The sequence below is a fragment of the Eulemur rufifrons genome, chromosome 7, assembly GCF_041146395.1.
Source record: "Eulemur rufifrons isolate Redbay chromosome 7, OSU_ERuf_1, whole genome shotgun sequence".
NCBI lineage: Eukaryota > Metazoa > Chordata > Mammalia > Primates > Lemuridae > Eulemur > Eulemur rufifrons.
This window is the reverse complement of record NC_090989.1, coordinates 219,788,286-219,803,477: the sequence shown is the minus strand read 5'-3', so window position 1 is coordinate 219,803,477 and position 15,192 is coordinate 219,788,286.

The following is a 15,192-nucleotide window of genomic DNA, read 5'->3' as shown; positions in this document are numbered from 1 at the left end:
GAAAGAAAATACATCATGTGTTTTCTGTATTTATTTCATTTTTGCTCTTCATATTTAAATGCCTCTGAAAATCTAGCCTGGTTTAGTTGTCCTAGTGTCAAGGTGTGGGGGGGGCGGGGGGAAGAACTCTCTCCTACCACCAGCACCAGGGGAAAAGGGAAACTTGAGAGAACAAACCTGGAGTCACTTTGTTCAACATGAACTTCTCTATTGAGCCTGTGTTTCCAGTGATAAAACTTTCAAGGTTCTGGATTTTGTTTTAGAGAGTTGGCATATCCTTAATCCTTCCTTATAATCTTTTTATACACCTTTCTAAAACATTTTAGGTTAACTATTTAAGAAAATCAGTTGTTTATCATGAAGAACCCAAAAATGATTGAAAGACACTCTCCAGTATTCATAAATACATCTCCCTTAACGCATCAGTGAACAATGCTGGCAACAGCTGAACCGGGTTTACAAACTACTAAGGGACGTAAGATAAAGATCTGAGCAGTAACATAGAACAGAAGTAGGTTATTCAAAGCACACTTTCCTCCCAAACCCCAGCATACACAGTAACTCCCTCTGAGAGTAGCAGGCTTCCGTAGAAGATAAAAGAAGTAACACTTGAGATTGTATCGAGAAATCTAGTCAATAAAGAGCCAAAAAAGTAGATTAGAATCTTCTTTCAGATAAACCCAGGATATGAAGCAGAAGAAAAATGAGCATAATATCTTTCCAGTGAAGTGAAGAAGAAAAAAGAAAAGAAAGCAGTAATCTATAGTTTAAAGTGGACCCCTGAAATGTAGGGCCGTAAAATACTGTGTCTATTTGGATACCTGTAGACATTTTCATCACTCCCCTTGCCACCAATAAATTGCTAATTATTTGTCCCACATTTCTGAAAATTACAAAACCACTATAGAAAATTTAAAGTGCTAGATGAAAAACAGAATTTCTGGAAACTGTTCAATAATTCTGGTAAGTTATCCCTGCAGGGGGACTGGGTTCAATGAGAAATGATTAATGGGCTCCCAATTGGTCCAAATAATTGATATGCAGAATTTTTATAGGTAGCTTCTAATAACTAATGAATATTTCTTTACTACTCCTTTAACTTGCAAGAAAACACAGCAAAATTAAATGATCTCTAAGATACTTCCCAGGTATAAGCATTTACACAATAAAATCTTTGGGAAATATGAACCCAGTTGTTTAGAAAATACATATATATGTATATATATATTATATATGAACAGGAATGATTCTGCCAGCAAAGAGCATTCCTGAACTGTGACATTTCTGATAGATGATACCACTAGATGAATCTCATGGAGCTCTGGATACTACTTACCATCTTGATGGATAATTCAATATGTTAAATAAAATCACAAATGGGCATGTGTCTTCATACAGCATCTGTTCACAAAGACCATGTCTTTACTCTGAGAAAAAATGTAATTTTCCCTGGGTCAAATCTACATGTGAGGATTTGACTTTTAATTTCTTGCTGAGGAAATCAGCATTATTTGCTGGTAAAGAACATAGGTTAATTTCCATACTCATCATTATGAAAACCATAAAAATGAAATCTACAGCCTTATCGCTTCCCATGGCATTCTCATCACTTCATACCTCATTACAACACAAAAGGCCTTTATGTGTGCTCTTATGCGGCAGGGTACACGCCTTGTATATACACCTCAAATCTTGTTTACATTTGGTGTGGTGGTGCCTACAAGAGCATTTTTGTGATAGGTGCTGCTGTTTGCCCCAAAACTCTGATTCAAGCTTGACTTACAGACACCAGAACCTAGTAAACACAAGCGAGTTCCATGTGATTACATTGTGTTCCATGTGACTAGTGTCTCCTAGAATTCTGTGTCTCTTGCACCCTAGTCTTGGTGAAAATAATCATCTCTTAGGTAAAGTCTTCAGGGGTCACTGGGGGCCTTGCTCTGAGAAAGAGGCCATATAGTAAAAAGTATTTGGATGTTTTTGATCATGACAGATAAAGTTTTTCTAAAATGGTTGTGTCATGTTCTCTAATAACCACTCTATGGATATTCATAAAGAGAAATATCATGAAAGAGATTAGAATGTTATTTCGAGTCTATCATTTCATGAACATATAATACACCCTAGTTGATCTAATCAGGGCAAGTCTTAAAGCAACTGCTCACATATATGTAAGTAGAAATACAGAGTACTGGATGGGAGCCAGAGGTTCCAAGTCCCAAGAGGAAATACTTTTAATATACTGCATTATTCAGGCCTCTAATCCTTTGGATTGTTATATAACATTTTGCGCCATTATTTGGAAATGCTTCCAAACCACAGAATGTCTTCAGCATTGCAAATAATTACTGTGCTGACATGTTTCTGCCACCCTGTTGAGCCATATTATTAGAGGAGGTCCCTCAGCACAAATTAATTTTTGGGAAACTAGATTCATTTGGTTGGAAACATCATATTTTTGATAACCTTTCAACACAAAAGTCTGAGATCTCATTTCATGCATTCATTCAGCCAGTCAACATGTGTTTATTCAGCATTAGCTAGGGGCTTCAGTGCAGGGTGTAGTGGAGAAGGTAAAGACAATTAAGAAATGATTTCTGTCTTCAAGTTGCTCAAAGTCTAGGATGAAAATGGACTCATAATCAGAATTACAAAACAGCATGCTTAAGATTATAAGCAAGATTTCCAGGCCAATGCTGAAGAAAGCAGAGCCGAGGATGGCGATAGAGACAGAATCCTGATGGCATAATTCGAACCCCTGTATCCAGCTGTGCTCAGAGCCAGCTCTGTTCTTACAACCATTTTTTGATTCGATAAATTCTCTCTGTTTAGTTTTGTTTTGTTAACATATTTTGAGTTCCTGTATTTATAGTTGAAATATTCTCACTAATAATGAGAGTCAAAGTCAGGTAAGAATGGAGGCAGAGAACTGTGCTAAGAGGAATGAAGGTAATCTGGATGAGTGACGGTAATGGCACTAAAGAAGAGAGAATATGTCCGAAATGTATGAATCCTGAATAAGCAAGGCTCCTTAGATGTGTGAGAAGGGGGAGAGGGAGACTGAAGAGACATAGGTGTCATCTACAAAATACTTCCCACTGTAACACCTAGACGAGTGAAAGGGCCACATTCTTAACTAACGTGAGTGAGTAGAGAAGCAGGATGTTCTTTAGTTCTCCTTGGGGTTCAGTCCAAGGACACCTTTATGCACCTAGTGAATAGGCAATGGGAAGAAGTAGAGGCTCTGTGTGCATCTCCTCCCAGGTACCACAGGAGTCTGGTTCCAAGCTTGGTGTAATTAACGAACATAGCACTTGATGTTCCTTCATCTAAAAGCTGAGCACTATCAAATGTGAAGTGCCAGCTACACTGGCTGCCCAAGAAGGATTAGGATGACTCATTGACCTCATGTCCACCACTGCTGTGAATGGGATAAAAACTTAAACCCTCATCTTTGAAGCCAGTCTTTGCGGGTAACACCAAGCAGAGTAGTAATTCAATCTCCGGTTCCCAGAGGTAAAAGTGATAGTGGTTTCAGAGAGATGATGCCGTATCTGTGCCAAAATGCAGCTAGAAAAGGGCTCCATTGTCTCTATTCAAAAGCTGAAGATTAATCTGGGGTGATTTGTCCCTTATGATGAAATGAACAACCAGGCAAGGCGAGGGCTTGAAATAAATGTTAGTTCTTAAATCAAATTATATATTATCTATTAATAGTATAAATGTGTAACCTGTAAGAAGCTTATTCAAATATGCACATAAACACCAACATTTCAGTATAAAGGGAAGATGAAGGAGGCACATTCATGAAGAGGCACATACAGTAAACAGACTTGAGGAAACTTGTTTAGCCTCAGAGGCGATCAAAGACATTTAAATTAAAACTAAGCTAATGTATCATTTCATTACTAACAATCTGGAGGCAGGAAATTACAATGTTAAAATGAAATTTCCATTTTGGAATGAAGTATGGCAATATTTAATTCATGATATTTAAAACCATAAAATATTCTTATTCTTATCCAATATTCCTCTTCCTAAGATTATATCCTAAAGATATTCATCAGAAGAAGGTATACATATGAAATTATGATTATAGCATTCTCTTGAATATCAAACCTATTGGGAAAAGTTTAGCTGACCAACAATAGGCTAATGGATAACAAAAATGCTACAAAAATGTATATAGGCATAAATTTTATAGTTATAAAACCTTAGAAATATGGAAAGTAGTTATGATAACTTTTGAAATAAACCAAATTGTGTATATACCATGTGAATACATATACATTTGAGCAAAGACTGACTTGAACCAAATAAAAAAAACAGAACAAAAGTAATGTATGAATTGAAAATTAATTTACAACTGAGAATGAAAGAGGGAGGGACAGGGGAGGAACTAGTCAATCAATAGTGCTAGGACAACAAAAAGAAAAATGAATTCCAGGTAAATAAAAAACTTAAATGTGAAAGGTAAAACTGTTACATATTTTGAAATAACCTAGGAGTAAGTTTTTCTGGTCTTGGTGCAAGGAATAAGTCTTTTATATAAAAAAAAACATTTATCATAAAAGAAACTGATATAATTGACACCACAAAAATGAGAAACTGCTATTGATCAAAAGATACCCTAAGAAGAGTAAAGATACAAGCCACAAATTGAAAGTAGACATTTGTAACATATAAAACTAACAAGATTAGCCTGCAAACTACATGAAGAACTGAAAAATGGGCAAAAGTCATGAACATGTACTTTATAGATGAAGAAATACAAATAGCCATTAAGCAAGTGAAAATATTCTTAAACTCATTAATCAAGCAATTTTAAATTAAAGCTACACTGAGATATGTTTTATATTAATACCAGGGTTGGTACATGTAGCTGCATTGGCTGTCTACTGCTCAACTCTAGGGAGCACCATTTGTATGCATTTAGTATAAGTTGCCCCCTGAATGCAATGTGCAATGGATTGGCCCTGCTTCACCACCACCAAAATGGCAGACTAAAGTCTGCAATATCAAGTATCAGCAAGGATTTGGATGAATGAGAATCTCAGGCACTGCTTACTGAAGTGTAAATTTGTTCAACCACTTTGGAGAACAGTTTCTAAGGTGGCAGGCTTAGAAAGGAATGAGAAAGAGTGTTGACTACTGAACACAAAAATGACCAGTGTTGAATGCCCAGTGTTAATAAAAATAAAAATGTGAAATGGCACCAATGAACTTCAGTTTTTCCAGATGTGCTTAGAAACTGGCAATAAAAATGAAGAAAGCAGATTCATACAGGATTTTAAAAAACCTGTCAAGATGGATGGGGTTAAAGTTCAGGAGGGCTAGAAAATTGAGAGTACAAGTGTAAGTGAAGTGGAAAGAATTATCCATTGTATCCATGTTAGTATAGAGACTAAGACGTGGGTCAACAAAGTATAACCTGTGGACCAAATCCAGCTCACACTGGAACACAAACACATTTGTTCATTCATTTACCTATGATCTGTTGCAGTCTTAGCTCCTAAAAACAGAGCTGAGCAACAGCAACACAGACCACATGGCCCACAAAGTCTAAAATATTTAACTTACCCTAACAGAAACAGTTTGCCAAAAGATTAGGGAAAGAAAAAAAAAAATCAGAAGTCTTGGTGAAATTAAACAAATATATGAAACAATGAAAAGATTCTTGTCATTAGCAAGAAAAGGAATATAGACTTCATTTATTCTAAATTGGAGCTAAACTGGAAGATAACATGGTCCAGAGTGTAGTAAAGCCAGTGGGTTGCCAAACCCATATGAAAGTATGACTAAATACAGCAGACTTTTGGATACTTAGTAAGCATAGTGGAAAAGCTAGAATAGAAGGCTAAATATTTTTTATGAATTGATAAAGCCCTATATTATGTGGCCATAGATATAATTGACTCAACTAAAATGATTAAAAGTAATTATGGTCGATTCTATCATATGCAGGGCACTTCCTTCTGCACCACATTTGGTAGAGAGCTGAGTGAGATAGGTGAGTCCCTCAGTGTATAGGTTGCTGGAAGCATGAGCAAGAGTATGTGTGGGAATGAGATCAAGAGATACATGGAGATAAGATCATCAAAATTCCATAGATGGTCACCAGTCAAAGGAGGTAGGGGCTGAATGATCTGGGATGGTAGGAAGGCAGGAGGACTCTGAAGATGTTATCGACCTCACCAAAACTTTGGTTACCTTGTCTGTACAATGGGGGAAATAGCAGTACTTTCAGCCTAGATTTATAAAGAACCTAGAGCAGAATTATGTTCATAATAGCTAGAAATAACTGCCATTGCCATTGTTGCTGTTTTTATTTCAGTTAACATCATTCCTTGAAAGTTCCATTGTGAATGATGAACAAGATCCCAGCAACTGAAAACGCTGGAGTGCAGACTGCCAGGCAGATGGCACAGTCATCAGCTGCTGGGTGCGTCATGGGCAGGAATCCAAAATGCAACAGGATTTAGTGTGGATGGACTCAGTGAAATGCCTATTCTAAGCCAGATGTCTGACAGGGACTCTTAGGCACCAAGGTTTTTCTGACCTCGTTTCTATATTTAAAAAGAATTATTTTATTTAGCCAATTTTATGAATTTCCTCTTTTACACTTAGGAGACAGAACTCCACCAGCCACTTTCTATCTGTTGACTAAGGTAAAAGACTTCATCCATGTGTCAATGACAGCCCAGATATGGAGGCACGGAAAGAACATTTCTATAGGGTCGGTCCTCAGATTTCCTTAATGGTAATTGACATAAGGATCCTTACATAATGTCAATTTCAAATTCCTCAAGTCCAATAGTGAGGAATGAATAATTTGCAATTCTGTGGAGCACCGTGTGTGCTTCTTAAAGCATGGTATGTGGGTGCTTCTTAAAATCAAAAACAAAACAAAACAGAACCAAAACCAAAGAAAGCCCCCAAAACTATTTTTGCATTAGCTGTGTGCTGCTTAGAATTTTGCAGTTTGGAGGGATCAAATTGCAGACCTAACTGCATATTTTAAATAAAACATGTTCATGGAAAATCCACTAGTTAATACTCAGTGAACTTTCCCAGAGACATTCCAGGACTTTGAACTGTTGAGGTCTATTTTCTTAGAGAAACTGCCTGGATTGCCTATAGAGAATTTTAGGAGATTATATGTGTTTACAAAGTTTATGACCCATCTATTTAAGAAATCAGTCTCCATATAGGAATATGAGGGAAATAAACATGTCATTGCTCCTTTGGTCAGGAAAGTTATATCCTAGGAGAACTATTTCCCAATGGTTTAGGGAGACTTTGAAATCTTGGTCCAGGACAAACTATGCTACTATTGTCTTAGGGAAACCATTTCCTGTGTTCACACACCATTTGTTTTTAAAATGTGTAAACTCCACATGCCCATAAAGAAATAGCTCCTCTAAAGTTATAGTAACCGACTTTAGGGAGAAATGAATTCCTAAATCTCAAGATGCTGTCCAGACCCTTTCCAAAACTAACCAGGACTACTTACCAAAGATGATAGTTTAACACCTTCCTTTGTCTTAGTCTTTGAAAAAGGAAGAATATGAGAAAAATAATCCTTCATCCTTCACAAAATGATCAGAAATAAAAAGAAAAATAAACAAGTTTCCCTTTTAGAATATTCTAGAAGTGCTATTCAATACATGCTACTCATTCTTTATGTTGTCACAATATCTGAGAATTATCATTGAAACAATAGGACATGGGAGCAAAATATTTAAAATGGTGTGAAATTTATATTTCCCCAGGGCATCCATTCCTGGGTCAGTTTGAAAGTAATGAAAACTGTTTCTCAGGCTTTTATTAATAATATCCATGGTGCTGCAAGGTCTCTGGCCCCCAGCAAGAAATCATCCATTATTTGGGGTAGGGTTACACATGGTCATGAATGAACATCTCTCTGCTTCCCTTTTATATTTTAAAAATAATTTATCGAGATGCAATTCATATAACATAAATTAACCATTTTAAAGTGAGCAGTTCAGTGGCATTTAGAACATTCACAATATGGTGTAACCACCACCCTTATCTTATTTCAAGACATTTCCATCACCCCAAGTAAAACTCCTTACCCTTTAAGCAGTTTCTCTCAATTTCCCCTCTCTACAGACTGTGGTAACCACCGGTCTGCATTATGTCTCATCTGCTTCCCGTTTCTTTATCCATTCTTTTTAGTGAAGGTTCTTACCAAAGCTTTTGGTGTCCATAGTAAAGACATCTGATGGCACCTCACTGCTGCCATTTACAACTTAAGGAAGCTGATACTAGAGCCAAGGATGCGATCCCTCTCTCTCTCTCTCTCTGTGGATACTAAGCTGCTGATATCCCTCTGCTGCCTGGCTGCTATCTTATCTCCCTGGCTGCCCTATCTCCTGGGCATTGTTCTGACCCCTACATCTCTGCTGCCATGGACAATATATAGGAGTCTTCATAAATGCCAGTGATAATGTATTTTCTGGGTTTCTCCATGCCCCTAAGCCACTGTAGGCAGACTATGTCTGTCTCTTCCCTTCCTTTTTCCATGTTTCATTATCATACGGGTAAAGGAGCTAAATCAAGTACTCCTGGAATTTCTCTGCTTGTGTGGGAGGATGACTTTTCATTAATTAATAACTTTTGCATTAATTAATTTCAGCCTACTTTGTCCCTACCATAATGATGAGAGACCATCTTTGGGAGAGGGCACTAGGTCAGAAGCAGGTATCAACAGCAAATGGCCAGTTGTGATCTGATTCAACGTTCATCTCTGAAAACCAAAACATTATTACAGACCCAAACTTACTTGTCTGCTGCTATTTTCATTTAAAGAGTGTTATTCCCAAGAAGATCTTTAAAAGCGCTCCTAATAGGCCATGTATAATTACACACAGATAGATTCCACTTGGACCTCTCCCTAAAAACAAGTTAAAAACTTTATATTCGAACAATAACAAACACATGATTTTGTAACTTATAACAGTGAATTAACCAAGAGTGACTGTAAAAGGAAAAAGCTGAAAGGGGTCAGCACCAAATTAGGAAAGATGGGTCAATGCACATTCATCTCCGTGTGTGTGATAATAATTAGAAAAAATATACTCTATAAGAGAGTAAGAACATCTGTTTATATGGATTGCTATTCGTAAGAAAAAGCTTCACAAAAATATACACAAACTAAAAAGGAACAGCCATAAAAATCTAGCAGTTTTCTGAACCATCAGGTTTTTTTAATTGACTGTGCTCTTTCTTTTCTGATTGAGAAAATACTCTGCATTTCACTCATTCTAGCGGGCTAGATAATGTGAAGATTCTCCTTCTACAACACAACTAAAAATGCAAGAGAAAAATATTAAATAAGTAGCTATCAAATGTATCCTTGGCCCAGTAAGAAAGGAAGAGAAATCTCCAGAAGTTGATAGAGCAAAGAGGAAACTATGAATTGGGAGATAAACAAACTGTTCTTACCCTTGAAAATTTCAGCCTTGATAGCCAGAAGGTTTAATAGGCAAGTAAGGAGAGCAGTCAAGTCGAGGCTGCAGGAAGAGGAAGTAAGAATTCTGATGCCACATCTTTGAATGGCTTATAACCACTAAAGAATGTCATAGAAAAATAAGTTCTCTGAACTGGGATGGGAAGGCAATATGGTGATAGCTCCTTAACCTCAGCTGTGGATGGGGGGGAAAAAAATCTTCCTTTCTTGAGATCTCTTAAAGAAAGATTCATACTCATTGTCAGTGTTCCAGCACTTAGACTTAAAACTGCAGCCCCTCCCAAATGACAATGACAGGACTATCCGAAAGATAAGAATAAAATTGTTCCTTCTTCCTCCACAGTAACAGAGGAACAGATATAATTTCATGTCTTACATTAGTTCTGATAACATGATGAATTGAGCACATTTACAAAATCATCTCAATATAATACTTCTTTCCCTTAAAGAGATTTTTATGAAAGTGTATAGTCCTGATCTATTCCCTAACACTTTCTTAGAAGTGTTATTTCCACCAATAAAGCCTTAGGACATTCATACTTGGAAGATTGTTGCTGTGTTTTGTGAAATGTGTCCTCCTCCAAATGAACCTGTGTTTTGACCAAATAATACTATTCAAATTGATAAGTTATTTTGAGATTTTTATTGTTAGTCTAGAAGAACTTTAGACTTTCTTCTTTACCATTTATGCATAAAATATAATACATCTCAAAATTCTGTTGATTTATTTAAACAATGATTGGAAACTATTTAAGTCAGCACAAGATAATACCAAAAAGAGGATAATAGTTTTTTAAAAGATCAAATAAAGCTCTTGAAAAAGAGTCATTGAAATTAAAAACTCAATACATGGTCTAAACAGCAGACTAAAAGCAGCTGAATAGAGAATAAGTATTACAACCTCTATGAAAGGTAATATGGATATTCCTCAAAGAACTAAAACTAGACATACTATTTGATTCAGCAATCCCACCACTGGGTATTTACCCAAAAGAAAAACAGACATTTTATGAAAAGGACACTTGCACTCGAATATTTATAGCAGCACAATTCACAATTGCAAAGTTGTGGAAACAACTCAAGTGCCTATCAATACATGAATGGATCAAGAAAATGTGGTGTATGTATACCATGGAGTACTACTTAGCCATAAAAAGGTGAACTAATAACTTTTGTTAGAACCTGGATAGAACTGGAGACCATCGTCCTAAAAGAAGTATCACAGAATGCAAGAATGAAAACCATGTCTACTCATTACTACATTGAAACTTATAGACCAACACTCATGTGCACATATGGTAGTAAAATTCAATGGAAATCAAGCAGGTGGGGGCAGGAGAACAGGATGAGTACAATGCATACTAACAGCTACAATGCATACTGTATGGGTGATGGACATACTTGTAACTTTGACTCAAACTGCACAAAAGCAATTCATGTACCCCTGTAATATTCTAAAATTAAACCAAAAAATATCCTGAGAGTTTTTTCTCAGTTGCTGCTGGTAGACTCCATGAGTACTTCCTGTTTCATTTTAATTTATGGCAGCATTCCCCTTTATTACAATTTAATTTAAAATATTTTGAATTAAAAATTTTAAAATATAAAAAAGAGAATAAGTAAACTAGAATATAAATTTGAGGAATTTCTCTAGTATGCAGCAGAGGGATATGAAGATATGGAAATTTTGAAATAGATTCAAGAACACTGAGGTTAGAGTGAGAAGGTCCAGTATGTGTCTCATAAAAATAGAGGCTAAGAAATCTCCAAAATGAATGAAGGCCGTGAAACCCAGATCTACGGATCAAAATGAATCCCCAATAGAATAAAAATAAAGCATATATTTAGACATATCATTGTAAAAATAAGAACACCATAAAAAGGCAAAAGAGACACCTGCTACATTCAATTATCATTTAACCCAAATTTTTAATCAAGAAAATTTCAGTTAAAAAAAAGGAAAGTTTTCTCAATTTCTGGTTCTATTAAGAGTAATGGCAAAACAAATAATTTGGACTGAAGCCTCCATTGAAGAACAACTAGAATATCTGCATAAAATGTGGATATAGACTAATCCCTTAAAGGTATAAAATTTCTAACCAGATAGTGAAGCACTCTTAGGCCAGGGCACTCAGATTGAAAAGGAAAAAGTAAAATATTCTTTGTTTGCAGATGACATGTTCATTCATGTAGAAAATCAGAATCTACCAAAAAAAAAAAACCCAAAGATAATAGGACTAATAAGTGAGTTTGGCAATGTTTCAGCATATAAGATCAATATACAAAAATCAGTTGCCTTACACATCCTAGCAACAAATATTAGAAAATTAAAATTGAGTAGTCCATTCACAATAGCATAAAAACTATGAAATACTTAGGTGCAGATCTGACAAAAGATTAGGTACAAGACCTGTACAGTGAAAACTACAAAGTGATACTTAGAATTACCATATGATCCAGCAATCCTACTTCTGAGTATACAGGGGATCCTCCAATTACATGGTTTCGTTCAACATGGTTTCATTATATCATTAATGAAAAAAAAAATTGACTCCTGTCCAGGACCACTCTCTGTCTACACTTTGCACATTCCCCATGTGTGCATGGGTTTCCTCCCACATCCCAAAGCCGTGCACCTTAGGTGAATCAGTGTGTTTACAGGGTCCCGGTGTGAGTGAGGGAGGGAGTCTGTGTGATGCGCTCTGCCCTGGGAAGGCTTGTGGTCCAGGGGCGGTTGCTGCCTTTCAGCCTGAGCCTTTGGGATAAGCTCCCACCACTGGCGATCCTGAACTGGAATAAGGGGGTAAAGAATCATCTTACTTGTTTGTATTAATCTTTCTTAAACATATATGAGGCTCACATTTGTTACAATGTTTAATATTAGAAGTGTTTGTTTTGGTCTTTATTTATAAGTCTGGTGATGCTTTTGTGACCAGGAATATGCTATAGGACCTTAACTCTTATTTCTATCAATTAGCCTATGGTAAAGTTGGTTTCATTATGCATTTTTTTGTTTAAAGTCCCTGTTTCCAAGAACCTATAGATGACATTAATTGAAGACTTACTGTCTATCCAAAGGAAATAAAATCAGTATCTTGAAAACATATCAGCACCCCTGTTTATTTGAGCATCATTCATAATAGCCATGATATGGTAACAATCTAAAGTGTCCATGGATGGATGAGTAGACAAAGACAATGTGCATATATACACAATAGAATATTATGCAGCCTTTATAAAGAAGAAAATCCTTCTATTTGTGACAACATGGATGAATCTGAGTGAAATAAGTCAGACACAAAGAGATAAATACTGCATGATCTCACTTATATGTGGAATCTAAAAGAGTGGAACTCATAAAAGCAGAGAGAAGAACGTTGGTCACCAGGTGCTGGGAAGTGGGGGAAATGGGGACACGTTGGTCAAGGGGTACAAAGATTTAGTTATATGGGATGAATAAGTTCTGGAAACCTAATGCACAGGATGGTAGCTATGGTTAATAAGACTATTGCATACTTGAAATTTGCTGATAGAGTTGGTTTTAAGTGTTCTTATCACAAAAAAGAGGTGAAATATATGTGGAGTGAAAAAAAGAATATCCAATAATACCAATATACACTCAAATGTTTAAGTAAATACCCAAGAAAAGTGACATGTATGTTGGGAGAGACGAAAATGTTCTCATGTACTTGGATTTGCTGAGGAAGAAAGTAAGAATACTAATTAATGTTAGACTTTGATAAGTAAAAAAAATTCATGTAATTTCTAGAATAACCATTAAAAGAATAGTACAGACAATATATAATTTTCAAGCTAATGGAACAATGAATTAACATCATAATTATGTGAGATGATACACATTTAATTAGTTTATACTAGGAATTAATCTACAATGTATACACACATCAATATGTAATATTGTACACCTTAAATATACACAATTTTTATTTGTCAAGTGTATCTCAATAAGCCTGGAAAAAAGATACAAATCAAGTATATCACTTATATTAAATATAAAAATACAAAAAATATTATTGAGAAAAATTAGAGAAGAAATAAATGGGATCTGCATATGCCACATTAATGCATATATGCTCATTCTAAATTTGCAAGCACATCAAAAGAGCCTTACTACAGTAAGCCACAAATATTTTGAAGTTGTTTATTGCTAGTCAATAGAAAAATTTAAATTTAATGAAAATAATCCATGAACCAAGGAAGAAATCAGAATGGAAATCAGAAAGTATTTTGAATTGAGAGGAAAAGACAATACTATGTCCCAGCTTCTAGATGCTGCTAAAGACATGCTTAGAAAGAGATTTAGAGCTTTAAATGAGACGAAAAGTTGAAAATCAATGTCTTAACTTTAGGTTAAAAAGGGGAAAAATATGTAGAAATCTCAAAATAGTCTACACTTTAGATTGCCTCATTGAAGTTCTTAGTGTCTTTAATTTCTCTCTCTACTTTAAGGAAACAAACTGAAAGCTGTAGACCAGTAGTCCCCAACTTTTTTGGCACCAGGGACTGGTTTCACAGAAGACAATTTTTCCATGAACTGGGAAATTGGGGGGGTGGGGGAGTAGGGGTGATGGTGCAGAGTTCAGGCTGTGATGTGGAGCCGGTTGCCTAACAGGCCACAGAATGGTACAGGGTCATGGACCAGAGGTTGGGGACCACAGCTGTAGACAACACACTATGAGCACCATTTATGCAAGGTTATTTCACATTCCAAGCAGCAGACCCGGTTCCAAGAAATGGCCTTGACCCAGAGCTTTAGCAAACATCTGTTTAAAATAATTATCTTACAGAGGCTTTTAATCTACAGTTTCTTTCAGTGACTTTACCAGTCAGTCAGTGTTCCTGATTGTATCAGATAAGAGGGGTATCTACCGTATCTCAGAAAAACAAGACGGAGAAAAGCAATGAAAGGACATATGAGGAGCAGGAGAAACCAGAGATGAAGAGATTTTGCTAGTGGGAGAAGAATGGCAGGTGAACAGAAATTAGCACACAAACATACAGGTTCACATACTCAAATTCTGCCTTCCATTTCCATTTTGAACACCAATGTGCCAACCCAGCACATACTCTCTAGGCATATACAAGATCCACTTTTTCCAAATTATTAAAGCCTACATAGGCATAAGAGTGATGCAGTATCTGCTAACATTGTAGTGATCCAAAGCATAGAGATAGATCCATGGCTGTGTTGACCAACAGGCAGACTCATCCAGCCATGCTGAAGGCAAGAGTGGATGGTCAGGGAGGGCTGTCATGACTGGAGCAGGACAAGTTTAGCTTCAATAAATGGGTCTAAGATTCTGAAATCAGGAAATATAAAAAGAAGCGGCCTTAGTTCATTCAGGCTTCTATAAAAAATATCATAGCCTGAGGGGTACCTAAACAATAGGCATTTATTTCTTACAGTTCTAGAGGCTGGGAGTTGGAGATCAGGGTTACAGGGTGGACAGATTATGGTGAGAGCCCTCGTTGTGGCAAGAGATTGCTGACTTTTTTTGTCTCCTCACATGGAGGAACACAGCAAGAGACTTCCCTGGGGTCTCTTTCACAAGGGCACTAATTCCATTCATGAGAACTCTACCGTTTTGACCAAACTACCTCCTAAAACCCCCAGCCCTAACAGCATCACATTGGGGGGCTAGGATTGGAACATATGCATCTTGAGGGGACAAATATTC